This window comes from Chiloscyllium plagiosum, unplaced genomic scaffold (assembly GCF_037043375.1).
Source record: "Chiloscyllium plagiosum isolate Xiang-an unplaced genomic scaffold, Cpla_swu_hap1 HiC_scaffold_5, whole genome shotgun sequence".
In the NCBI taxonomy this organism is placed as follows: Eukaryota; Metazoa; Chordata; class Chondrichthyes; order Orectolobiformes; family Hemiscylliidae; genus Chiloscyllium; species Chiloscyllium plagiosum.
Genome location: NW_028270143.1, coordinates 115,902,868 through 115,930,088, shown reverse-complemented (window position 1 = coordinate 115,930,088; position 27,221 = coordinate 115,902,868). Strand labels below are relative to the sequence as shown.

At 39.8% G+C, this 27,221-nt stretch overlaps 1 protein-coding gene across 1 annotated transcript in view; it reads right to left on the bottom strand.

The window, feature by feature from the left end:
* kmt2ca (lysine (K)-specific methyltransferase 2Ca) overlaps positions 1-27,221 on the bottom strand; it is a 403,624-nt gene that overhangs the window by 244,017 nt on the left and 132,386 nt on the right. The window lies entirely within an intron of this gene.

The window sequence follows — 27,221 nt, the reverse complement described above, 5'->3', positions numbered from 1 at the left end:
AGATGTAGCTCTAAGATCAGATACGCAAGGATCCGCAGAACAATGAGATGGAATATCCTAGGTGGGCAATCATACTTGTTAGCGAGTGATGTTCAATGATCAACTGAAATTATTGACATTTAGCTCACTACCTCTCATTTTAAACCACATTAATCAGTCATAGAATGTTGGAGCATCTGACCGGAAAGATACTGGACTTCTGAAAATGTGATTGAGTTGACATTTTTATTTCAATAGCATTCAGGAGAGCAGTTTTTTTTCAAGTAAAGCTCAATATCCAGGCTTGACATGAAAAGTGACAAGTAACATTCATGCCACACAAATGCCAAGAATGACTATCTAACCACCACCTTGACATTCAATGGAGTTACCATCACTGAATTTTCCAGATCAACATCCTGGGGGCTTACCATTGATCAAAAACTCAACTGGGCTTACCACATAAACACAGTGGCTGCAAGAGCAGCTCAGAGGCTAGGAGTACTGCAGCGAGTAATTCCCATCCCGACTCCCCAAAGCCTGTCCACCAACTACAAGGTACAAGTCAGGAGTGTGTTGTAATACTCAATTGCCTGAATGAGTGCAGCTCCAACAATACTCAAGTAGCTTAACATCAAGGACTATGCAGCCCACTTGATTGGCACCATACCAACAAAGATTCACTCTTTCCATTATCAACACTTAGTAGCAGCATTGTGTATCATCTACAAAATGTACTGTAGATATTCACTATCTTCCAAACTCGCTACCCACTTCCATCTCGAAAGATAAGGGCAACAAATGCATGAGAACACCACCACCTGAAAGTTCCCCTCTAATCTGTTCACCAACCTGAAGTGGAAATATATCGACATTCTTTCAGTGTCATTGGGTCAAAATCTTGGAATTCCCTCCTTAATAGCATTGTGGGTCTATCTACTGTACGCAGACTGCAGCAGTTCAAGGTGGCAGCTCATCATCACTTTCTCAGGGGCAGCTAGGGACAAGCAATAAATGCTGATCCAGCCAGCAATGCCAATATCCAACAAGTGAATCAAAAAAATAAGTGACGAATAAGCAAAATTCATTATGGAAAAATATATTGGCTCACTTAATAGTTTCAACTTTTACATATTCAACATAATCATTATGTTTTATAAAATTGCATGTGCATCTACAGTGGAAATTAAAATGTATTTTACCAGCTTCACAACATTATAGAGGAAAGAAATTCTAATTCACTCAAGTCTGTCTCTATCCTTAATTTCATCCTAGAATAGCACAAAACATTCTGTGGTTGGAACCATGTGACCATATTCCCCTTTGACTGGCCATTAAGAAAGCCCCCAAAATTGTTCTCCCTTTTCCTGTATTGTGATGTGGCTAATGCTAGTGTCTCAACCACAGTGTCAACAGTTGAAGCAATAATTTTGATATTTGGTGATACCAAGTGCAGAGACATTGTTCAGTTGAGTTCTACAGAGGAAAAATATCTAACCAAAGCATTCACCTCACAGAACTATAGCAATCTTGAAACTTAATATAATTGGGTCACAACTCTATTGGATTGTTAGCAAATATACACAGTACAAACCTGCATATTACCTCATCATGGTCTTCACTCCAAAGGCCTTACTCAAATGTCAGATAATTCCTACTTAGTGCTGAATGATATACTAATACAAATCTACACTACTGAGCTGCTGTGCAGTAATACCCAAGCAGAGTTCTATATTAATGGCTACTATTATCTCAATACTTTTATTCTTTGCTATTCTACTCACCTTCTATTCAATGGAAGCAATTTCCTTGAAGTAAACTATCTCACGAGCTACTGTACTTGGCTGGAACTGATTATCGTATAACTAACCAGGGAAACTTTTCTGTGCCAAGTGAACTGGCATTACGGTAGGCTGCTTTGTTGTGATGATGAACATCACTGTTGCTTTGGTAATTTAAACATATTTAATGAAGACTTGGCACATTCAGTTACATGAGCAATTAAGATGCTCTTTCAATAGCTAGACTTCCAGATGAAAAATATAAATTTTTTTTCACATTGTTTGATTTGGAAAATATGGCTCAAATAGAAACATGTTTTAAACAAATATCAAGACAATGGTTTCAGCACATATTAGGTTCTGCAGGCCATCTGTCGCAACCTACATATGTAAGGGATTCAAACACCTGCAACAGAAAACAATACTTGTGCAACGCTGGCTCAAATTCTCAGCTCAAATGGGTGCACTGACAACCAATCAACCTTAAAGGTTATGTCAAAACGACATATGTACCAACTGCCTTTTATTTTTCCCAGCTGCTGTCAACCGAACAAATGATATCCCTTCTGATTTTGTGGGAATTTTCTGATTGTTCCTTCAAGTTCTGGTGGACTTTACAATACACAGATAAAACATCTGTGTATTACCTAATGATCATCATGGCTTTTGACCACAAGATTCATCTATTCTCTATTCTTGAGATCACAGCAAACTTACAGCCTTTTCCTTACAAGTAGATTTTTAAATCAAATCCTTCTTAATTTTCTTGGAACTCAAACCTTCCTTGTTATGTCATCCAAATTCACACAAATTATAATCTGAGGTTTTCAAACGTCACAAGTTCAACCAGGTTGAAGTTGACCCCATGGCCATCTAGGAATCCCTGCTTTATTAAAAGTTTGTGACATCTACAGGCAGCCCCAAAAGCTAAACTCTAATTGAGGATGCAGATCTTTCACAGATTTTCAAAAATTGCCTTCATCAAATGCAAATTTTCCCTTCTTTGGTAAAACGACGATAACTTTTGAACAAAGATTTGGCTGCTCATATAAAGTTACTTCGGTTCTCTTAAGAATCATCACACTGAAAAACTTCAGTTTTCTTAGATTATGCTTGCTCTGCTGAGTATTTCCAGTATTTTTGGTTTTCAATTTATAATATTCCCTAATCCTTGGCCTTCAATTTAGGAGTGATTTTCTAGATTTACCTGTGGCTGATAATCTGTACCACTATAATATCAAGTTTCATAGTAGAATCTACACTTTTAACTTCTCTGGGAGGATACAATAACTGGTGACAACCAACAAACAAAATACTGCACTGAAAGGAGGGGGGCAATATGATAATTGTAATGCAAGGTGTGAGATTTGTGTTATCTGCTTTTTTGGATTTTTGAAATAGCATGTGGGTTTTCTGAGTATCTGAAGGCATTTAACTTGTATGTATTTCTGTAGCCGTGATGATTTCTTTTAAAAATGTACCATTAGAGAGATTTTGTGAAGAGTAACGGGGATTTGTTTACATTAAGAGACTAAACCAATGAAGTAAACAAACAGTGGAATGCTTCAGGCTTCCACTTAAAATATTCCAGAATTTTGTGGGCCTTAGGGGCAAGTCATAATATGGGAAAAAACTTTTAAGTTTCAGTTTGCACAAGTCTTGGCTGAATCTGGTGTGGAGAAAGTGAGGACTGCAGATGCTGGAAATCAGAGTCGAGAGTGTGGTGCTAGAAAAGCACAGCAGGTCAGGCAGCACCCGAGGAGCAGGAGAATCAACGTTTCAGGCAAAAGCACTTCCTGATGAACGGCTTACGTCCAAAACGTCAATTCTCCTGCTCCTCGGGTACTGCCTGACCTGCTGTGCTTTTCCAGCACTACACTCTTGAACCTGGTGTAAAACTATTGTCCCTGAGAAAGGGAGATAGTTTAGAACTGTTACATCAGTGGAAGGAATTTAGTTCAAAATATCCGACAAGTACTGCTTGGTTAAAACACTGATGGAATCACTTGAAGCTGAGAAAACCTAAGCTCAGTTGCACGAAGGGTCTGGGAAAAGGTAATCAAATACACATAGTATTTGAAATAAGGGTTAAGGCTGGTGATTTTATAACCATTAAAGACACGTGGTTAGAAAGAGATCAAAACGGAGAACCGAATATTCTTGCGTATGCAACTTTTCATACGGACAGGAAGAAAGGGGTGCTGGGATAGCTTTATTTGTACAAGATGGAATAAGTATGACAGCAAACAATTATACTGGATGGGAAGATGTAGAATTCGTGTGTGTAGGAAGAACTAACAAGGGGAAAAAGACAAGTGGGAATAGCCTAGACTCTCTCTGTTCTTAGGGCAGATAATAAATCAATGGATAATGAATGCATGTAACATAAAAGGCAGTTCATCAAAACATCAGTGACTTTAATTTGTGTAGATTGGGAATTTCAAATGGGCAGATGCAGCCAAAAGGAACAACACTTGCATATCCGGGTATTTTCCTAGAACAATATATTGCAGATCCAACCAGGGATCAGGCTATTTTGAATTTTGCGATGTGTAATGAGACAAATTCAATAGATCGTGACAGAGTAATGGGGAGGTGATGGTCTAGTGGTATTATTTAGATTAGATTCCCTACAGTATGGAAACAGGCCCTACGGCCCAACTAGTCCACTGTATGCAGTTCTGGTTGCTCTGCTATAGGAAGATTATTAAATTGGAGAGAGTTCAGAAAAGACTTACTAATATGTTGCCAGCATTGAAGAGTTTGAGTTACAAAAATAGACTGGGAGACTTTTAAATGAAGCAGGGGTGGCCTTTATATAGAGGCTTATTAAAATCATGAGGGGTATAGATAAGATCAATAGCAAGGGTCTTTTCCCTAGGTTGGAGGAGTTCAAAGCTAGGGAGCATTTTTTTTTTAAAAACAGGTGAGGATAAAGATTTCAAAAGGACTCGAGGAGAAACTTTTTTTAAAAAAGAAAAAGTGTGGTTTGCGTGTGGAATGAATGGCCAGAGGAAACGGTGGATGCAGGTACGGTTACAACATTTAAAGGCATCGTGAATAGGAAAGGTTTAGAGGGATATGGGCCAAATGCAAGCAAGACTAATTTAGTTTGGGAACATGGTTGGCATGGACTAGTTTGTCTGAAGGGTCTGTTTCCATGCTGTATGATTCTATGATTCAAAAAACCCATCTGGTTCACTCATCTCCTTTAGGGAAGGAAAGTGCTGCCCTTCTCTGATCTATCCTACATGTGGCCCACAGTAATGTGGTTGACTCGTAACTGCCTCGGAGCAATTAGGGATGGGCAATAAATGCAGGCCTAGTCAGTTAATAAGAAAAAAAAGATTATTTGCCGGCTTGACAGGGTAGATCCTGAGAGATTGTCTCTTTGTGGGACCATCCAGGACCAAAGATTATAATCACAAATTAAGGGGTCACACTCAGAGTTGATGAGGATAGTGAATCTGTGGATTTATTGCAGAGGGCTGTCGAGGCTGGGTTAAGTATATACAATGTTCAGGTAGACAGATTTTTAATCTGTAAGGGAATCAAGGGTTATGGGAAAAGAGGAGCTGAGGATTATCAGATCAGCCATGATCTCATTAAATGGCAGAACTGACACGCTGGGCTGAATAGCTTACTTCTGCTCCAAGGTCTTATGGTTTTATAGTGCTAAAGAACTGTAGACACCTATACAGAGATCTTTAGTAGTAAGTTTGACCTGCGGATCACCATGCCTCAGGCAAAGGGCAAAGTTGAAAGGTGGGGTGCCCCACCTCATTGTGACCTCAGTGGTACAAGAATGAATTGTGCTCTTGATGTCACTCTGCATCCTAAACCAGCCATCCAGCTAACTAAGCTAAGCTGATCCAATTGTATCTTTTACTATGAATAGTTTGGTAGGATGCTGCCCAGGCTGAGCAGCCAAACTTGCTGTATCAGCAACAGAACTAGCAAGGACTACGAGGTACAGAACTTTAGAGTCAAGCTTACATTTCACTGGAAGCACATCAGAGAAAAAGACGCATCAAAACTATTGTAACCATCTCAACCAAAAGTGCTACTATTTCACACACAATTTTACAGGACCAATAAACAGAGTGCACATTAGTTTTTGAGCACTTTATACATCAATTTAGTTCATTCTCCCTTTTTCAAACATAATACATTTCTTCGAAACGCTTTTATTCTTGACACTTAGCTTTAGACTAGACAGACTAAAATGAAAACTTCTCTGGTGACTGGAATATAATAGAAGTGTAGGTCTATATAGTAAACACTTTCTCATCACTTCTTCCCCAACCCCTGGCCATTCATTCCACACGCAAACCACACTTTTTCTTTTTTAAAAAAAAGTTTCTCCTCGAGTCCTTTTTAAATCTTTATCCTCACCTGTTTTAAAAAAAATGCTCCCTAGCTTTGAACTCCTCCAACCTAGGGAAAAGACCCTTGCTATTGATCTTATCTATACCCCTCATGATTTTAATAAGCCTCTATATAAAGGCCACCCCTGCTTCATTTAAAAGTCTCCCAGTCTATGGCAAAAAAGTAGCTTCTTTCATTACTGAAGTCTGCTAACCGTTCCCTTTTTATCTTAGCACCCAAACTGTCTGTCTCATCTAAGTTAACAATTTAGAATCTGACTGAATTCGAGAAGCAGCAGCACTCCAATCAGTCATTGGGAGACATAAGACCTTCGATTGGGGGAATTTCAACAGACTGAACTTGAATAAACTGGAATACTAATCAGTATGTTCTTGGATATGAAGATAGACATTGGCAATTCAGTTGCTAAATTAATAATCATTGGACTCAATACAAACCAGTGAACTTTTTTTAAAGTTAATTTTCACCAGCTATGCCAAGTACAGCTACCAAGACTCCATAAAAGTCCATAGTTAAAGTCCCAATTATTTCCAGACAGAAGTAAATGGTAGAACAAATTTTGAATATGCAACTAGTGTGTTTGTCTATGTTCTCTCGTAAGGTAGTAATAATAACTGCAAGATTTAAAATTGTCACAGATTCATAAATCCAAACAGTTTGTCATATTACAATAATCCTCTCAAAAACACACAAGTTTACTTCAGACCTATCCTATTCATTTAAAATCCAGTAACTTCTATTTAAATACTAACTTATGAAAAATATAATTGATACTGAACAAGGCTCAGGTGAGACTCATCCTAAAATTACTGTCTCTTACAGTAAATGCAAGAACATACTTAAACTTTGTGCTGAAACATCCACTGTTCATTTTGTTGAGATCATTGCGGTTTCTCTTTATTTTTGGTTTGGAACTGAGAGATGAAGTTGAATATCAAACTTCGAACAACTTTTTTTATATAGTAAAAGAACAAGCTGATGTTTGCATATGGGAACTGGCCTGGAAAGATAATTGCACAGATTAACTATCATTCTAAGAACAGTGCAGACATTTCAACACCAGGATGCGTTGTGCTCAATTCACAGAGGATGTGACAAAAGCAAAACAATACACTGAGCTAGTTTTGGAGGTTAGAAGGCTGTGTGCTCAGAAGCTGCTGGACTAGAAAAACTGTCTTTGAATTTTACTCTCTTTAGTTTTATCAGTTAAAGTAGTATTGAAAGCTTCAAGAAAAGAATACTAGGTTAAAAAAAAGTGAATATTCCTTGGAACTTGCTGGAATCTGTTTGCATTGTCCAGTGACTCTGGAAGTCAAGCAAATACAATCCTATGTGCCTGGAATACAACACATTGTTCAAGGAATTTCATGAAGACTTGGTACTCATCATTAAAATTAGATTAGATTAGATTCCCTACAGTGTGGAAACAGGCTCTTCTGTCCAATCAGTCCACACCGACCCTCCGAACAGCAACCCATCCAAACCCATTTCCCTCTGACTAATGCATCTAACACTATGGGCAATTTAGCATGGCTAATTCACCTGACCTGCACATCTTTGGACTGTGGGAGGAAACCGGAACACCCAGTGGAAACCCACACAGACACTAACAGAATGTGCAAACTCCACACAGTCATCCAAGGCTGGAATCGCACCTGGGACCCTGGTGCTGTGAGGCAGCAGTGCTAGCCACTGAGCCACCATGCCACCCAATGGTTATCAAAGAAGTAAATTACAATTCTTATTTGGTTTCTAATTTATCCCTTAACTGTGGTCTGTCTGTCCGAGAGAGTGTTTTTAAAAGATAGATATTAATTAGATTACTTTATTGTTTAGCTTTAATCTCCTGAAGTTAACTATTTTAACACAGTGTTAATTTCAGTTGTAAATTTGGTGTCTAATATCTTTTATTCTTAAAATTTGGTTAGGAACAATTGGGCTGTCAAACGTTTTAATTTCACTGTTGTGAATTCAGCCTAATTGGTGAGCCTAATTTGGGCTGAATGATTAGATTAGATTACTTACAGGCCCGTCGGCCCAACAACTCCACACCGCCCCACCGAAGCGCAACCCACCCATACCCCTACATGTACCCCTTACCTAACACTAAAGGCAATTTAGCATGGCCAATTCACCTGACCTGCACATCTTTGGACTGTGGGAGGAAACCCATGCAGACACGGGGAGAACATGCAAACTCCACACAGTCAGTCGCCTGAGGGGGGGAACTGAACCCGGGTCTCTGGCGCTGTGAGGCAGCAGTGCTAACCACTGTGCCACCGCGCCGCCCATGACTATCCCTGTGTCATAACAACTTTAATTATACAATACAGTACTTTTCTATTGATGACATTGTGCAAACAATTACAAAATACACAATTGCAGCAGCATTACAATGACCAAACAGAAATAAAGGGTTCAAAACAAAGTAAATTCTGATGCTAATCAAGTAGCTATCACGAATTAATTAATATTACCAGCTAACGATTTCAAAGGATTCCACATCACATGAAATAAAAAACTAATGTTCATAGACTGGAGAAGGTTAGAGCAATTAAGAGTTATTTAACCACAATAAACCAAATTGCACGAACTTTACAATTAGTTACTTTTTTCTCCCGAATAAGCACAACCTTTAAGTACTTTGAAAAGCAAAACATTCAAGTTGAATAAACAAAACAGTAGGATAGCGTTTAGGACAGCACAGCTACAGAAGGTGTCAAACAGTATCTAAGCATTACATCACATTCATTGATCGTGATACAAGAAATTCATCCGATAGAAGTGCAAGTTATCACCTCAGCATTTCCATTTCAAATTTGTTATTATTCTTATCGTGATCAACAAAGTTCCTGCTGATTCGTTCACTGACTGGACCAGCATTTATTGGCCATCCCTCGTTGCCCTGCTGCAGCCCATTTTGTGTAGGTAAAACCACAATTCTGTTAGAGAATTCCAAGATTTTGACTCAGCAACACTGATGAAAGAGTGATAGATTTTCTAAGGCAGATGGAAGACATGCAAATGTACAAAAAAAAAATGTAACAATGCACTGAATGGCTACTCAAATCACAATGAAGCTAATCTTATAACTGAAGCAATCTTGATTCCAATCTTTATGATTAAGATTAATGCTACAGAAAGGATAAAGTGACCACTTATCCACATCTGAGACATGCAAAACAAAGTTTGAACTAATCAGGACTACTTATCTGGAGACTATAGGCTAGGATTATCACTTAAAAGGGAACATATCAGTACCTCAAAAAAGTTTTAAACATCTGTGCAGCTGAAGCAAATTTCACTGGATCCAATTTGACAGGAACTAATCATTTTCTTCACTCTGTGTCTGTTCCACGGTTCTTTACTATCATATTTACACCTGATGGTGAACAGATGTACTCATCCTATTGTTTTAGCCATAATGGCAAAATTTTACAAGACTGGAAACAAAGACTTTATGGTGGGACAGCTGACGAGCAGTGGAGGACTTGCAAAGCAATTTTCTAAAGTGCTCAGCAAAAGTATATTCCAGTGAAAAGGAAGGACTGTAAGAAAAGGGGTAATCTGCCATGTGTGTCTAAGGAAATAAGGGAGGCTATCAAACTGAAACAGAAGGTATACAAAGTGGCCAAGATCAGGGGGAAACTAGAAGTTTGGGAAAGCTTTAAAGGTCAACAGAAAGCCACAAAAACAGCTATGAAGAAAAATAAGATAGAACATGAGAAAAAATTGGCACAAAATATAAAGACAGAGCAAAAGATTTATAAATTTCCGAATCGAAAATGAGTGGCTAAAGTAAACTCTGGTCCTTTAGAGGATGAGAAGGGGCATTTAATCATGGGATATGATGAATTGGCCAAGGCATTGAACAGGTATTGCGTTGTTATTAGTGGAGGACACTAATAACATTCCAGTAATTGACAAAGAGACAACAGTAAATGAGAACTTGGAAATAATCATTACCACAGAAGAGGTAATGACGGGCAAGATAATGGAGCTAAGGATAGACAAGTCTCCTGGCCCTGAAGAAATGCATCCCAGAAAACTTAAAGACTTGGCGGGAGAAATAGCAAATACATTTGTAGTAATTTTCCAAAATCTGCTGGACTCGGACAGTTCCAGCAGATTGGAAAACAGCAAATTTGATACCACTGTTTAAAAAAGGGCAGTTGACAAAAGATGGGAAATTATAGACCAGTTAGCTTAACTTCTGTAATGGGGAAGATGCTAGAGTCTTATTATCGAGGAAGAAATACCACTGCATCTAGACAAAAACTGTCCTTTTGGGCAGAAACAGCACGGGTTAGTGGAGAACAGGTCATGTTTAACTAATCTTTTGGAATTCTAAGATGACATTATGAACACAATGGACAATGGGGACCCAGTAGACATGATGTATCTAGATTTCCAAAAGGCTTTTGATAAGGAGCCGCACAAGAGGCTGTTGTAAAAGATAAAAATACATAGTGTTAAGGGTAAAGCATTAGCATGGATAGAGGACTGGTTGACCAACAGGAAGCAAAGAGTGGGGATAAATAAGTGCCAGTCTGGTTGGCAATCAGTAAATGTGGTGTGCCTCAGGGATCAGTGTTGGGACTGCAATTATTCATAGTTTACCTAGATGATTTGGAGTTGGGGGCCATATGTAGTATGTCGGAGTTTGCAGATAACACTAAGATGAGTGGCAAAGTGTGCAGAGGACAGTGAAACTTCACAGAGGAACATAGATACTTTAAGTGAGCGGGCAAAGGTCTGGCAGATGGAATATAATGTTAATAAATGTGAAGTCATCCATTTTGGTTTGAATAACAGTAAAAAAAAACTATTACTTAAATGCTAAAAAGTTGCAGCAAGCTGCTGTGCACAAGGGATCTGGGTGTCCTTGTGCATGAATCATGGAAGGGTAGGCTGCAGGTACAACGGGTAATTAGGAAGGCAAATGGAATTTTGTCCTTCATTGCTAAAGGGATTGTGTTTAAAAAGGAGGGAGGTTATGTTGCAGCCGTATAGGATGCCGATGAGGCCACACCTGGACTACTGCCTGCAGTTTTAGTCTCCTTACTTGAGAAAGGATGTACTGGCACTAGAGACGGTTCACTTGGTTGATTCTAGAATTGACAGGGTTGGCTTATAAGGAGAGACTGAGTAGACTGGGATTATATTCATTGGAATTTAGAAGAATGAGGGGGAATCTTATAGAAACATTTAAAATTATGCAGGGAATAGATAAGATAGATGCAGAGAAGATGTTTTTGTTGGCAAGTGAAATTAGGACAAGAGGACATCGCCTCAGAATTAGGGGGAGCAGATTTAGGACTGAATTGAGAACGAAATTCTTCACCAATATGGTTGTGATTCTATGGAATTCCCTGTCCAGTGAAGTAGTTAATGTTAATTCAGTAAATGTTTTTCATAGATTCAGAGATTACAGCACGGAAACAGACTCTTTGGTCCAACTCGTCCATGCCAACCAGATATCGCGACCCAAACATCTAGTCCCACCTGCCAGCACCTGGCCCATATCCCTCCAAGCCCTTCCTATTCATATACTCATCCAGATGCCTTTTAAATGTTGCAATTGTACCAGCCTCCACCACATCCTCTGGCAGCTCATTCCATACACGTACCACCTTCTACGTGAAAAAGTTGACCCTTTGGTCTCTTTTTTTATCTTTCCCTCCTCACCCTAAATTTAAGCCCTCTAGTTCTGTGCTCCCCCACCCAGGGAAAATACTTTGTCTATTTACCCTATCCATGTTCCTCATAATTTTGTAAACCTCTAGAAGGTCACCCCTCAGCCTCAGACGCTCCAGGGAAAACAGCCCTAGCCTGTTCAGCTTCTCCCTATAGCTCAAATCCTCCAACCCTGGCAACATCCTTGTAAATTTTTTCTGAACCCTTTCAAGTTTCACAACATCTTTCTGAAAGAAAAGAGACCTGAATTGCACACAATATTTCAACAGTGGCCAAACCAATGTCCTGTACAGCTGCAACATGACCTCCCAACTCCTGTACTCAATATTCTGACATTTCTTTTTGAACAATAAAGGAATTAATGGTTACAGAAAGAGGGCAGGTAAGTGGAATGAGGCCATGGAAAGATCAGCCATGATCTTATTGAATGGATGAGCAGGCTTGAAGGGCCAGATGGCCTACTCCTGCTCCTAATTCTTGTGTTCTTATATATAAAGAATTCGGTAGTTATTTAAAACAAAAAAGAAATACAGTAATGCAAAAGAACATGCTTAGATGGGGTGCAAAAATGTTGAAAACATATTGCTGAAAGTGTTAATGACAGAGTAAGGAAAAAAATAAATTAATCAGGCAGAGCAAAATAACTTCATCATTGTTCTCCATGTAGATTACCAAAGCTATAGAAACAGTAATAACCTCAGACATTATTTACAATGTCTATAAACTCACTAATGCCATTAGGAGTTTTAAGAAGCATGGGACGTAGAAGTCTTCCCTATAATCAATTTTATAAGCACAGCAAGAGCTTCCAACAAGGTAGCATTAACCAAAACCAACTACACTGGCAAGCTATAGCATCCTTCAATGACTAGTGAGTACTTTTTTCTCTAAAAATAGCAAGTGCGATTGTAAAACATTAAACTGTAGAAGACAGAGCAATTATGCAAAAAATCAATATAAGCATATATACACACACAGACACACACAGACACACACAGACACACACAGACACACACAGACACACACAGTGCAATTCATGAAAATTCAAACAAGGACAATAAATAAAAAACTAAAATTAAAAAAGGGGAAATGTTTAAAGGGAAATGTGTGAGGCAAGTTTTTTTTAATGCAGAAGGTGCCAGGAAAGGTGGTAGAAGCATTTACAATAGCAACATTTAAGCAGCATTTAGACAAAATATGAACAAGCAGGGAATAGAGGGACATGGACCATATGCAGGCAGATGGGATTAGTTTAAAACGACGTCATGGTCAGCACAAACATGTTCGTGTGCCGTGCAATTCTATGTTCTGAAATGGTTAAATGATTCCTTAGAATTCCTTTTACTGAAAAATTAGTATTTTTCCTACTTTTGGGTTTTCTGAAACAGTGAAAAAAACTAATTATTGCTGTTTGGTTCACAACATAAGTCATCACAGGCAAAGAGGGCAATTTATTACTAAGAAAATAGAGTTTCAAATTAAAGGACAATGTGAAAGCTTGTGCTTGCAGCTTAAAATCAGAACTTGACCAGTTTTACTTCATGTATATGTACAAAATGCATTCTATAGACAAAATTAGTATTCAATCTCAGAACTAGCTTATAAATAGTTAGAAAATTTGAGAAAAGTTTCAGTAAAAAAGGGCCACCACACTTGATTTCATTAGTGAGTCAAATTGGTTTATCACTAACATGGCCAAGAAATATTGATATGCCATATTTTGGAGTGAGGATTGCAGAGTCAAGTTGGTTTGGTTGCAAATTGCAGTACTAGCAAAGAAATGTAGCTTTAATGTCAAGAACAACACATTTGTACTGAATAGAGAACAGAATGTATCAGAAATGGGTAACAACCAAAGATTATTCAATAATGTGCCAGGAAGAGTGTGCTTTGCATTTTATTTATTACAATTAATGCATGTAGGGTGACAATCTCTCACGCCAGCCCAAGTGGTGAAGGTCCTCTTTAAATGTATTTTGCCAGGTCTTCTTTCACTGGCAAAGAGACTGATTAAGAGAGGGAGGAAGAGAGTATGAGTGTGATCTAGAAGGAATGCATGAATAGATACTAAAAGTTGTTCCTTTTCTCACTCCAAAACATGAGGAGAAAAAGATTAGTTAAAAATTAATATCGGTCCCCTACAGTCAGAAACAAGGTATAATGGGGAGCAAGATAGAAAAATTAAATATATATTTCACTTCTGTCTTCACAAAGGAAGGCAAGTGACATCCCAAATGTATGGGAGAGACAGGGCCTATTGGTAAAGAGAAACTGAATGAAATTAATATTAGTAAGAAAATAAGCAAGATTAAAGGCAGATAAATCCCCAGAGCACATAAGAAAGTGACTCTAGAAACAGCAGATGCACTAGTGGGTCATCTTCAAAAATTCTAGATTCTGGAACCGTCTCTATGGATTGGAGAGTAGCTAAATCTTACTATTTCAAAAGGAAGGCAGAGAGAAAATAACAGATTATAGACCAGTTAACCTTGACATCAGTAGTGGGAAAAACATTAGAGAGTCCATTATAACAGACATAATACAAGAGTACATGGAAGATGAGCAGAGTCAGCATGGATTTATGAAGGCGAATGGTGCTTGACAAATCTTCTGGAATTTTGAGAGGATGCAACTAGAAGAATAGATTAGGATCAGCCATTAGGATGGTTTACAGGGATTTGCAGAAGTCTTTTGAAAAGGTCCCACACAGCACGAAAATTGAAGTACAATGGATTGAGACCCGGGTCAGAGACAGGACACAAAAGTAGAAATGGGCAGCATTCTTTCCTGAGTGACATGCCATTATGGACGAAGCCAGACCACTCAAAACCTTCTTAAGCAGGCAGCCCAGACCGTAACTTTGCTATCTGTTTTGGTAACTATACAGTGAAAATTACCTCAAGTTAGTTAGTAAGGTTTTAAAACAGAAAAATTTATTTCCAAAATTACGGAATGAAACACAAAGAACAGAATATAGAATACCACAGGACACAGTCCATCCAAACTAGACTTAATTATGTTGTTCCGAAAAATACATGCAACAGTCTCAATAAATAAACCCCCTTAAACACAGTAAAAATGAAACAAAGGCTTACAAGTTGAAGTTAGAAGAGCAGAAGGAGAGAGTTGAGCAGCTTGTTTCCACACAGCCCACTGACTCAAACAAGACTTCAGCTTTTCGGGACTGACCACTCCCCCTTCACTAGGTAAAAACAATGACTGCAGATGCTGGAAACCAGATTCTGGATTAGTGGTGCTGGAAGAGCACAGTAGTTCAGGCAGCATCCAAGGAGCTTCGAAATCGACATTTCGGGCAAAAGCCCTTCATTAGGAATAAAGGCAGTGAGCCTGAAGCGTGGAGAGATAAGCTAGAGGAGGGTGGGGGTGGGGAGAAAGTAGCATAGTGTTCACCAAAAGGTTGAAGAGCTTCAGGGCAGAGGAAATGACCTGGGAGTTGCAGCGGAAGATGGACTCCCTGAGATTCTTGTAGAGAGAGGAGGAAAACTTCTTCAAGGCAGGCATCCTTGCAAGAGGATTCGCAGTAGGGTTAAAATCAACGAGGTAAAAACAATGATTGCAGATGCTGGAAACCAGATCTGGATTAGTGGTGCTGGAAGAGCACAGCAGTTCAGGCAGCATCCAAGGAGCTTCGAAATCGACGTTTCGGGCAAAAACCCTTCATCAGGAATCACGAATGATACTTAATATTATGCAATCATTGGCGAACATCCCCACTTCTGACCTTAAGATGGGGGGTGGGGAGAAAAGAGGAGAGAGAGAAGGTCATTAATGAAACAGTGGAGGATTGTTGGACCTAGGACCTCCTGCACAGATGTCCTGGAAATGAGCTGACTGACTTCCAAAAACCACAACCATCTTCCCAAGTGCCAGGTATGACTCTAACCAGCAGAGAGTGTGCCCCCTTTACCCATTAATTTCGGTTTTACCAGGGCTCCTCGATAGTATATTTGTCAAATGTGGTCTTGATATCAAGGGTTGCCACTTTCACCTTCCCTCTGGAATTCAGCTCTTTTATCCATGTTTAAACCAATGCTGTAATGAGGTCAGGAGCCGAGTGGTCCAAAATGGAAGGACCCAAACTGGGCATCAACAAGCAGGGTACTGCTGAGAATAACTCCTTCAATCACTTTAGTGATGACAGAGACTGTTGACCAGGTTGGATTTGTCCTACTTTTTGTGTACAGGACATATATCATATAGGTGCCAATGTATAGTTATACCAGAACGGCTTGGTAAGGGATGCAGCATGTTCTGGAGCTCAGGTCTTCCATATTATTGCTGGAATGCCAGGACCCATAGCCTTGGCAGTATGTAGAGCTTCCACTCATGTCTTGATATCATGTGGAGTGAACCAAATAGCTGAAGAGTGGTGTCTACAATTCTGGGGACCATTGAAATAGGCCAAGGTGGACCATCTACTTGACACTTGACTGAAGATTGCTGCAAATGCTTTGGCCTTATCTTTTGCGCTGATGTGTTGGGCTCATCACCATTGAGGATGGGAATAGTTGAGGAGCCTCTTCCAGTGTGTGGTTTAATTGTCTATCATCATTCATGACTGGATGTGGCAGATCTGATCCAATGGCTGTGGGATCGGATAACTCCGTTTATCACTTGCTGTTTGGCACACGAGTAGTCCTGCTTGGTAGCTTCACCAGTTTAACACCTCACGTAAAGGGTGGTGTATGTTTGGAATGAGCTGCCTGGGGAAGTGGTGGAGGCTGGTACAATTACAACATTTAAGACATCTGGATAGGTAAATGAATAGGAAGGGTTAAGAGGGACATGGGCCAAGTGCTGACAAATGGGACAAGTTAATTTAGGATACCTGTTCGGCACGGGCCTGTTTCCATGCTGTACATTTCCATGACTCTATTTAGCACAGTGATGGTGCCACACAATAGGATGGAGGATATTCTCAATGTGAAGCCAGGACTTTACCTCATAGTCCTTGTAGAGGCAAATCATTCTTACTGATGCTATCATAGAAAGATGCATCTGCAGCTGACAGATCGGTAAGGATGAGATCAAGTATGTTTTTCCCTCTTTAGTTCCTTCACTACCTGCCATAGACCATACTAGTAGCTATGCCTTTAGGACCCAACCAGTTCTATTATTAATGCTACTGCCAAGCCACTCTTGGTGGTGGGCATCAAAAACCTCGCCCAGAGTACACTGCACTCATCACCCTCAGTGGTTCCTCTTCAGTGTTGTTTAACATGGAGGAGTTCTAATTCATCAGCTGAGGGAGGACAGTATCTGGTAATCAACAAAAGGTTTTCTTGCCTTTTTTAACTTGAAGCCATGAGACTTCATGAGGTCCAGAGCCAAGGTTGAGGACTCCCAGGGCAATCCCTTCCCGACTGTACATCATTGTGTCACCACCTCTGTTGGGTCTGTCCTGCTGGTGGAACAGAACATATCCAGGAATGGTGATGCTGGTATCAGGGACATTCATCACAGGATCATCTGACAATGGCAGGCTGTTACTCAACAAGCCTGTGAGACACTCGCCCAATTGTGGCACTAGCCCCAGTTGTTAGTAAGGAGTACTTTGCCAGAACAACAGACTGTTTCTGCTGTTGACTTTTTCGGGTCTAGGTCAATACCAGGTGGTGGATTAGTGGTGCTGGAAGAGCACAGCAGTTCAGGCAGCATCCAAGGAGCCAAGCTTCAGGATGCTGCCTGAACTGCTGTGCTCTTCCAGCACCACTAATCCAGAATCTGGTTTCCAGCATCTGCAGTCATTGTTTTTACCTCAATACCAGGTGGACCAGCTTCAGCACTTTGTTGAGACTTTGCAGCGATTGATATATCTAAGTGGCTTGCAAGACCATTTCAGAGGGCAACAAAGTCAACCATGGCTCTAGAGTCACAGGTAGGCCAGACCAAGTGAGGATGTCAGATTTCCTTCCCTGAAGGTTATCAGTGACCCAGATATCTTTTTCCAGTAATTGCCAGTGATTTCATCGTTGTTAGAAGATTTTTAATTCCAGATATTCTCATAGCTCCACGATTCGAGTATAGGAACAGATATGTCATGCTGCAACTGCATAGGTCCTTGGTGAGACTACACCAAGGCTATGCAAGGAGTGCAAAGAACTTCTCAGATTTATTTCTGAGATGGTGGAACTGACATACGTAGAGAAACTGAATTTGTAGAACCATATTCAGTAGAGTTTCGAAGAATGAAGGTGTGAGACCTCAGAAACCTATAAAATTCTAGCAGGATTAGACAGGGTAGACAGGAAAGATGTTCTTGATGACCAGGGAGTCCAGAACCTTCTAGGACAAGGATAGTGAGAAACTTCCTCACCCAAGACACACTTCACAGATACTCACTCTCAGAATCAGTGGTAAGTCTATAGAACTCTGTCACAGAAAGCAGTCGAAACTGAACGTTGAATGTTTTCAAGGAAATGAATATATTTCTTGAGATTAAAGAAATCAAGGGAAATGGGGAGGAAACAAAACAGGGCCGGAGCGAATGATCATCCAGAAACAAGAGGCCAAATGGCCTACTCCAGCTCCAACATTCTATATTTCTGAAGAAAATTGAGGAGATAAAGCATCTATAAAAGGTATACAAATAGGTTAAGTGAGTCAGAAAAAATATAGCAGATGGAGTATAAGATTAGGTTATTGACTTTGGTAGTAAAATCAGAGAGCCAAAAATTACTTGAGAGGCTTCAGAAGACAACTCTCACCTCAGCATTCAAACAAATCTCTAGAAAATCAATTTAACACTCAGTTCTTGAAGAGTCTAATGAAAGCAAGTATGGTTTAATCATGATGTAGTTTCCTTTTCAAGCATAGAAAATTGCAGTCAGTGTTGGGGAAGGATGTTTGCTTTATGCTTTAGCCGAAGACTGAGCTTTGTGATGTATGTTTCTGAAAAATGACACGGACCTCTTGGCACAGTCAGAGATTAACGCTGCAGAGCCAGAGTCAAGTTACTTTGGAACAATCTACTCTGTAGATTTTACAATGAATCATGCAGCACTCAGCAAATGCTTTAAGTAATTTGTGAACTTACTTACAGAACTTTAATTCTAAAACATAGTTCAGTTCCACTTGTGTTGCAATGAAATTGGGAGCGGCAGAACCAACAAAATTAATAACTGTCAATCTGCTGCATGCTACTCATTAAAAATTCTCTCAGATACAGTTTACCCTATAAAGTGCATAAAGTGAGAGATGTACAGCACGGAAAAGTGCAATGACATGGTCAGTTACTATTTATGAACATAATTAGCCTGGTAATATTTGTAGGTGTTTGGCAACTTAGATACTGTGACTAGCGAGAAAGAAATAATTACATTGCAAAACAAAAACCTGAATAGGTCCTATTAAATTTTGATTCAGATGTGACACTTATATGGCACAGTTTTGACGGTGATCTAATCTCTACAACTTTTAGCAATGCTATGAACCAGTTATCCATATCAGAAGCCTGAAAAAATATCACTGGACCTGAAACGTTAACTGTTTTCTCTCCACAGATGCTGCCAGACCTATTGAGTTTTTCTAGCAATTTGTTTTGGTTTATGATTTCAAGCAAGTCTAGCAGGTTAGAACCAATTAACATTGAAAATAATTATTGGTTCAACTTAAACACTCCAATTTAGGGAGACCGTGGAAATCTGCTATTAAATTACAAGCTTAAACAATTGAGAATTTTGCAACTTCAGTATTCAATGTAGAGGCCTGCAGTTTCAGTACTTGTTCAGAAATAGAACTATTATAGCGGTCTCTCTCCTGTCTGTAATTGAAAGTGAGTGCTGGTCATTGTACCGTGAAAGTACTGAAAAAGGGTTAGCAGCTAATTGGTATGAACTACATTTATTGGCCACATAGGTTAGTTTCTTGTCTGTCTGACTGACCTTGAACTCTCTCCCAAATTGTCACTTTAAAACAATTTGGTTCCTTGAAGCAAATTGACTGCTTGTGTACCATATTTCACAAATCTACAAAAACAATGTGCACCTAATCTGAACTGGTGTTATGTTTAGCTCTGAAAAAAAAATGTACTTGTAACAAAGATTGCTAATGCAACCTTACAATTTTTGATTTTTTTCCCCCCCAAAATCCCACAAAGAATGTTTCATGTAAAAGAAATGAAATTTACATTCACTTGCCACATTCCAACTATAGTTTTTTCTTTTTATTCATTCATGGGAGGAGGGTCTCACTGGCTAGGTCAACATTTATTGTCCATCCCAGACTGCAGTTAAGTGTCAACCAAACTGCTGAGAGTCCAGAGTCACATGTAGTCCCGACCAAGGAAGGACAGCAGTTTCCTTCCCTGAAGGACGATAACGAACCAGGTGGGTTTTTCTGCCAAATGATAATGGATTCATGGTTATCATGAGACTTAATTCCAGATTTTTTTGAACTCAAATGCACCATCTGTCATGGGAGGATCTGAACCCAGGTCCCCAGAGCATTACCTGGGTCTCTAGATTAACAGTCCAGTGCTAATTATGCTCAGTAAACACACAAGTGAACAAGAACGGAGCACACATCACACATCTATAAGGTCCCTCATGTTCTCACTTTCCCCACCAACCTCTGCATTCATCTCTAGCTGAATACCTGCAGACATATTCCTCTCCCCGTCAGCATTTTGCAGCAACCATTCTCTCCAGGACACCTTGGTCCACTTCCCAACACTTCACACTCTCACGGCACTATTCCGTGCAATCACAGCAGAGGCAACATGTGCCCATTTACCTCCTCCTTCCTCACTGTCCAAGGCCAGAGACAACCTTCCACATGAAGCAGAAATTTACCTGCGCTTCATTCAAACAAGTCTATCTACAGTGCTCATAATGTGGTTTCCTTTAAATTGAGATGAAATGCAGACTGGTAACTACTTTGAGGAACACCTGCCTTCTGTTCTTAAGAATGACCATGAGCTTCCAGCAGCCTGCCACTTCAACACACCACTGTGTTCCCATTTCTGCCTCAGACTGGCTACAATGCTCTAGCAAAATCAATGCAAACTGAGCAAAAATGACCTCAACTTCCACCTAGGCACCTTACAATTCACAGAGCTCAACATGAGTTTAACATTTTCAATGCATGAACATCAGTTTCCATGTTTGTTACCCACCCCCAATCCTCAGTTCCTGTTCTATATGGCTTGTTCCAACCACAGCTAACTCACTTTCAACTGTTTATACTTCCTGTTAGCACTGAATCACTGAACCATCTTTTTCTAGAGATTTATGTTAAACCTGTTCAGTTTCTCCAGCACTTCGTTTTCAGATGAAGTCTATAATAGGAGTCTCTTAAGAATCATTAAACCAAACTGCTAAGGATTGCAGCAGCTTAAGAAGATGGCTCACTACCACCTTCCAATAATTAAGAATGGGCAATAAGTGCTGGCCTTGCCTGTGGTGCTCACACCCAAAGATGAACATGAACAAAAATATTAAATTTCCGTGTGCTTTGGTACATGACTAAATGGGAAAGTTTAATCTTAAATATTCATCTTTTCACTTGTAAGTTGAGTTAATGAATATAGAATTTGTTACCCTGAATGAGTTTTATTTGATTGGTTACAATTTCAAAAGAGAAGAATTATTTCTATTTCCAGACTCTTGTGAAGTCATTTTTTTTACATGCCTGCTGTCTGGTATTTAAACCATGTAGTCTGTCTTTATTTTTAAGAAACTCATTTTTTGCTTTGCTCCCCATTATCAAAAGTAGGAGTCTCTTCATAAAAGTTGCAGTGCATTTCCAATTTATATTAATGGCATCCTTCTATCTTATAAGATGATGAGATGCTAGAGTTGACTACCATACGGTAAACTATTAAACATCACCTAATGTGGTTTTGGAACACCAATTAAACAGGAGAGTCACTGCATTTTCTGCACAGAGAGATCACGGTCTGCATATATGCAGTTTTCTTTGGCCTCTGGTTGCTTGGGGATGCACTTGGCCTCCTGAACTTTGTTCAGAAGAGATGAGGATAAACAAATAAACAAAAATACCAGCCATCTGAAACTGTAACAAAGTTGTCAGTTGACGTCTATCAGCTTCAGATTACACTAGCAAATTTCCTTTAGTTGACATGTGAAGATCCAGGAAATCATGACACAGTGGCCAGTTCACTGAGTATGTGATTGGGTACATGGCCAGCAAATCAGCTGAGGAATGTGACTGGGTCAGCCCAGATATCGTTGACTTTACCATGAATGTATGCTGATGAAATGAGCATACACTCTGTGAATTCCAGGCTTTTACCTCAACAGTAAAGGGACGGCAATATAGTTCCATATCAGGATTTTCTTTTGTTTGGAGTGGTAATTTCAGAGGCAGTGTTCCCATGCAGTTGTTGCCCTTGCCCTTCTAGATGGTAGAGCGATGTGTTTGGAATGCACGTTCAAAGAAACCTTGGCAAGTTGTTGCAGTGTATTGTATATAGAAATATACACTGCTGCCACTGTGCTTTGGTAGTGAAGGAAGGAAATATTGAAGTGATGGATAGAGTGCTAGTCAAGCAGGTGCATTGACCTGGATGGAGTGAAGGTTCTTGCGTGTAGTTGAAACTACAGTATGTCAGACAAGTAGAGAATATTGAACCTTGCTGTGTCTTGCATTAGGTGGACAGGCGTTAGGAAGAGGAGTTACTCACTTCAGGCCTGTTCAGTAGCCGCAGTATTTGTAGGACTAGTCCAGATCAGTTTTTACTCATGCACCTCCTAGAGTGCTAACAGGGGATTCAATGACCATCACAGTGATGGTTTGATTCCTTCATTGGGGATATTAATGGCCTACAAATGTCACTTGCTATTCATTAGCTGAAGCCTGGATGTTTTACAGATCGTACTGCATTTGGACATGGATTGCTCCATGGATTGCACATTCCCTACTTGGAGAGGTGGTCATCCATGAGCAGCTGAAGATGATTATACCTAAGACATTATCTTGAGGAACTCATGCACTGATGTCTTTGTATTGAACTTTTCGCTCAGGGATAGTGAATGCATGGAATTCTTTATCACAGAGGACTATCGAAGATGGGTCATTAAATATGTTCCAAGTTGAGAGAGATCTATAAATCAGTAAAAGAATTGAGGGTTGTGGCGAAAACATAGAAAAATGGAGTAGAACAAAAAAATTAGATCCATCATGATCCCACTGAATGGCAGAGCAGACTCAATGTGCTGGATGACTTACTTCTGTTCCTACATCTTAGACTTAAATAGACCTCCAACAACCTCATTCATCTTCCTTTTTGCTAGCTATGACTCCAACAATTGGACAGATTCCCTCCCATACTCATTAAATCTGCATTGATTTCCAAGCTCAATGGTAATGGTAGAGTGAAGGATTTAACAGCCTATGAATATACATATTGTGACTGAATTGTAACTCTACTAATCATGGCCTTCAATGCCTCATGGATGCCCACTTGAGGTGTTCAAATGTTGTCCTATTTAGAATGATGGTAGTTCCACACAACACAATGAATGGCATTCCTAATGTGAAGATAGAACTTTGTCTCCACAGTGGGCAGAGGTCACTTCTACCGATAATGTCATGGACAGAAGCACCTGCGAGAGACAGACTGATGGGAGGAGGTCAAGTAAGTTTTTCCCCTCTTGTTGATTCCCTCATAACCTGTTGCAGACCTAGTCAATATCCTCTGGTGGTTGCCACTGAGGACATTTTGATGACAGACAATGGAATCCCACATTATATGCCTATAGCATCCTTCATACATTCTCCAAGCAGTATTCAATATGGAGAAGCACTTATTCATCATCCAGAGAAGTGGCAGTGGCTGCCTATATGCTAATCAAGAGAAGGTTTTTTTCTCATGTGTGAAACAATGGCATTAGATTTTATTGGGTCTGGAAGCAATGTGAAGAACTCACAGGGCAATTCCCTCCCGCTTACTATGCTGTCACCTCTGGTAGATCTATCATGCTGATGGGATTGACATAACCAGGAATAGTGATGGTGGTGTCTGGTGCATAGTAAATCATACCTTACAGACAATTTCAAGACAGTTGTTTGGCTTGTCTGTGGGACAGCTTTCCTAATTTTGGTACAACCCCCAGTTCCAGGAGGAATATACAGAGATTACAGCCTAGATTTGCCAGTTTTGTTTACCATGCCTAGGTGTGCATCCAGTTTCATTTCTTTCGTTAGGCTAGTAGCAGTTTGATACAACCAAGTGGCCTCCCTGTGATTGCAGAAGGCAGTTAAGTCACCCATAATGCTGTGGGTCAGGAATTACATACAAGCTACACCAGACAGAATTCCTTCCCTAAAGGGTATTAGGTTTCAGATGGGTTTGTGAGAAGTGACAACCGTTACACCGTCACTATTGATTTAGCTTTTAATTCCAGATTTCCACCAAATTTAAACTTCACTATAAAAGTAAGGAAACTGATATTTAAAAATCCATATCTCTTTGAAACCATTAGCTGATCCATTTGCTATCCTGACCTCTTTTACAAGTTGCACTGTTTTCTTTAAAATTGAAAAGAATGATCATTAAATTCTAGATAACATTGTTCATTGGTGGTCAGGAGTTTGATTCCTGTCTCTCTCCCCTAGCATGCTGGGTTATGATTCATCCCTGATGAATAATACCATGTGATTAGCATGGAGTGCTCAGGAGCAACTCCGTAAGTGTAGTGCACATTGAGGAATAACAGGAGATGAGTCTGTGTATATTAATAGTTTGTGAGCTTTGTTCAGCAATACTGCAAATAAATGGTTGGAAAACAATATTCAAATTAATCTCAAAATTAGCCTTTCGCTTGAATACCTAATTCTGGGATATAGTTCTCACTACTTTGTTTTATAATTTGGCACCTGGTATGAGGATTTGAGTATGTTATTCTTTGGAAACAAAAGTGATAGAACATTTGAGTTTAAATCTGATTTGCACTTCTTTATTGTTTTAGTTACGGTTTTAGTTTCAGTTTTAGTTTCATTTCCAAGCCTTGAAAGTAGTACAGGGCAGACTGGAATTTTGTCTAGACACATTTAAATGTGGCTTTTGAAATGTACCAGCTGAACTTGCTTCAGTGAACATTCAAGTTTGGAGAAGTAGGCCTTTTAGACATTCCAGCCTGCCCAGTCATGATGATCCTGGCTGATCGTTCAAGTTCAAAACTCCACATTCCCATTTATCCTAAACAGCATTTAGTTCCCTTGCCCAACAAGAATCTTCCTCTGTCTTAAAAATATTCAATCTTACTTCTACCACCATCTGAGGCAGAGAATTCCAAATTTTCACAACCTCAGAAAACATTTCCTGTCATCAAAAACGTAAAACATAGGTACTACGTTAGCCTGGAGCAGTGTTTTTCAGAGTAGTATAAGACTGCTATTTTGGGTCTGGTGATTGTTAAGGTGCAAAGATGGTCTTTCACAGAGTGATGTGCTCTTCCTGTCAGATATGGGCGATGAGGGAGAGCTTCCGTGTTACTGAAGATTATGGCTGCAGGAAGTGTGTTTGGTTGCAAATCCTATCATATTGCATGGATCAGTTGGAGCAGCAGTCAGAAGCAATAGGAATTTAAGGAGTTAGGGAGTGTGATGGATGGCAGTTATAGGAATGGAGAAAAAACGCAGACACAGTCAAGTAGATAGGTTGCCGCCAGAAAAGGTAGGAGAGGGAGACAGGTAGTGCAGAAGTTACCTATGGCTATCCCCATTTCAAACATGTACACTGCTTTGGAAAATGTAGGGGGTGATGGATTTGAAGGGAAATGTATCCCTGACTTATACAAAAAACGTTGATTCTCCTGCTCCTCGGATGCTGCCTAACCTGCTGTCCTTTTCCACCACTGCACTCTCAACTCTGATCACCAGCATCTGCAATCCTCACTTTCTCCCTGTAGCACGAACAGCCAAGTTTCTGGTACCAAGACTGGCTCTAATGTAATGAGGAGTACGTCAGGCTCCAAGCAATATAGATTGTGATAGGGGACACTGTAGTCAGAGGCACAGACAGACGTTTCTGCGGCCAGAGAGAAATCAGAATGATATGTTGCCTCCCTTGTGCCAGGATCAAGGAGATATCAGAGAGAGTGCAGAATATTCTCAATAGGGTAGTGGAACCAGCAGGTTGATGTACATATTGGAACTAACAACAGAGAAAGTAAAAAGATTGAGATTCTGAAGGCAGAGTATAGGAGGTTAGGCAGGAATTTAAAAAGAAGGTCCTCGAGGGTAGCAATATCTGGATTATTCTTGCTGCTACAAGCTAGTGAGGGTAGGAATAGGAAGATAGAGCAGATGAATGAGCGGCTGAGAAGCTGGTGCAGGGAAGAAGGGTTCACATTGAAATCTTTTCTGGGGTAGAAGTGACCTATATAAGATGGGTAGATAGCACCTGAATTGGAAGGAGAGTAAGGTATGAGAGGGAGAGTTGCTACAGCTGCCTAAACTCGTAATTAGGGGTGGGGGGTGGAGGAAGAAGAGGCACACCCAGGAAGATACTGAGGAAAGCAATCAATCTGAGACTGATACAGTTACAAAAGGTACAAAGCAGAGAATGAGGTAAATTAAACCGCATTTATTTCACTGAGGCTGAAGAGGGAAGGCAGGTGAACTCAGGACATGGTTAGTAACATGGGACTGGGATATCATAGCAATTACAAAAACATGACTCAGGGATAGACAGGACTGGCAGTTTAATGTTCCAGGATAGAAATGCTATAGGAAGGAGAGAGCGAGAGAGAGAAGGTGGAGTGGTGTTTTTGATAAGGGATAGCATTAAACTGCACTTAGGGAGGATATTCCTAGGAACACTCCAGGGAAGTTATTTCCGTGGAACTGAGAAATAAGAAAGGGATGATTATCTTATTGGGATTGTACTATAAACCCCCGAATAGTCAGTAGGAAATTGAGAAACAAATTTGTAAGGAGAGCTTAGTTATCTGTAAGAATAATAGGGTGGTAACAGTAGGGGATTTTAACTTTCTAAACATAGACTGGGACTGTCATAGTGTTCAGGGTTTAGAGAGAGAGGTATTTGTTAAGTGTGTATAAGAACCTTTTCGGATTCACTATGTGGATATACCTACTAGAGAAGGAGCAAAATTTGATTTTCTCTTGGGGAAATGAAGCAGGGCAGGTGACTGATGAGTCAGTGGGGGTACACTGTGGGCCAGTGACCATAATTCTATTAGTTTTAAAATAGTAATGCAAAAGGATAGACAGGATCTAAAAGTTAAAGTTCCAAATTGGAGCCAGGCCAATTTTGACAGTATTAGGCAAGAACTTTCACAAGTTGATTGGGTGTGGATGTTCGCAGGTAAAGAGACAGCTGAAAAATGGGAAGCCTTTAAAAACACGATAACGGAAGTCCAGATACAA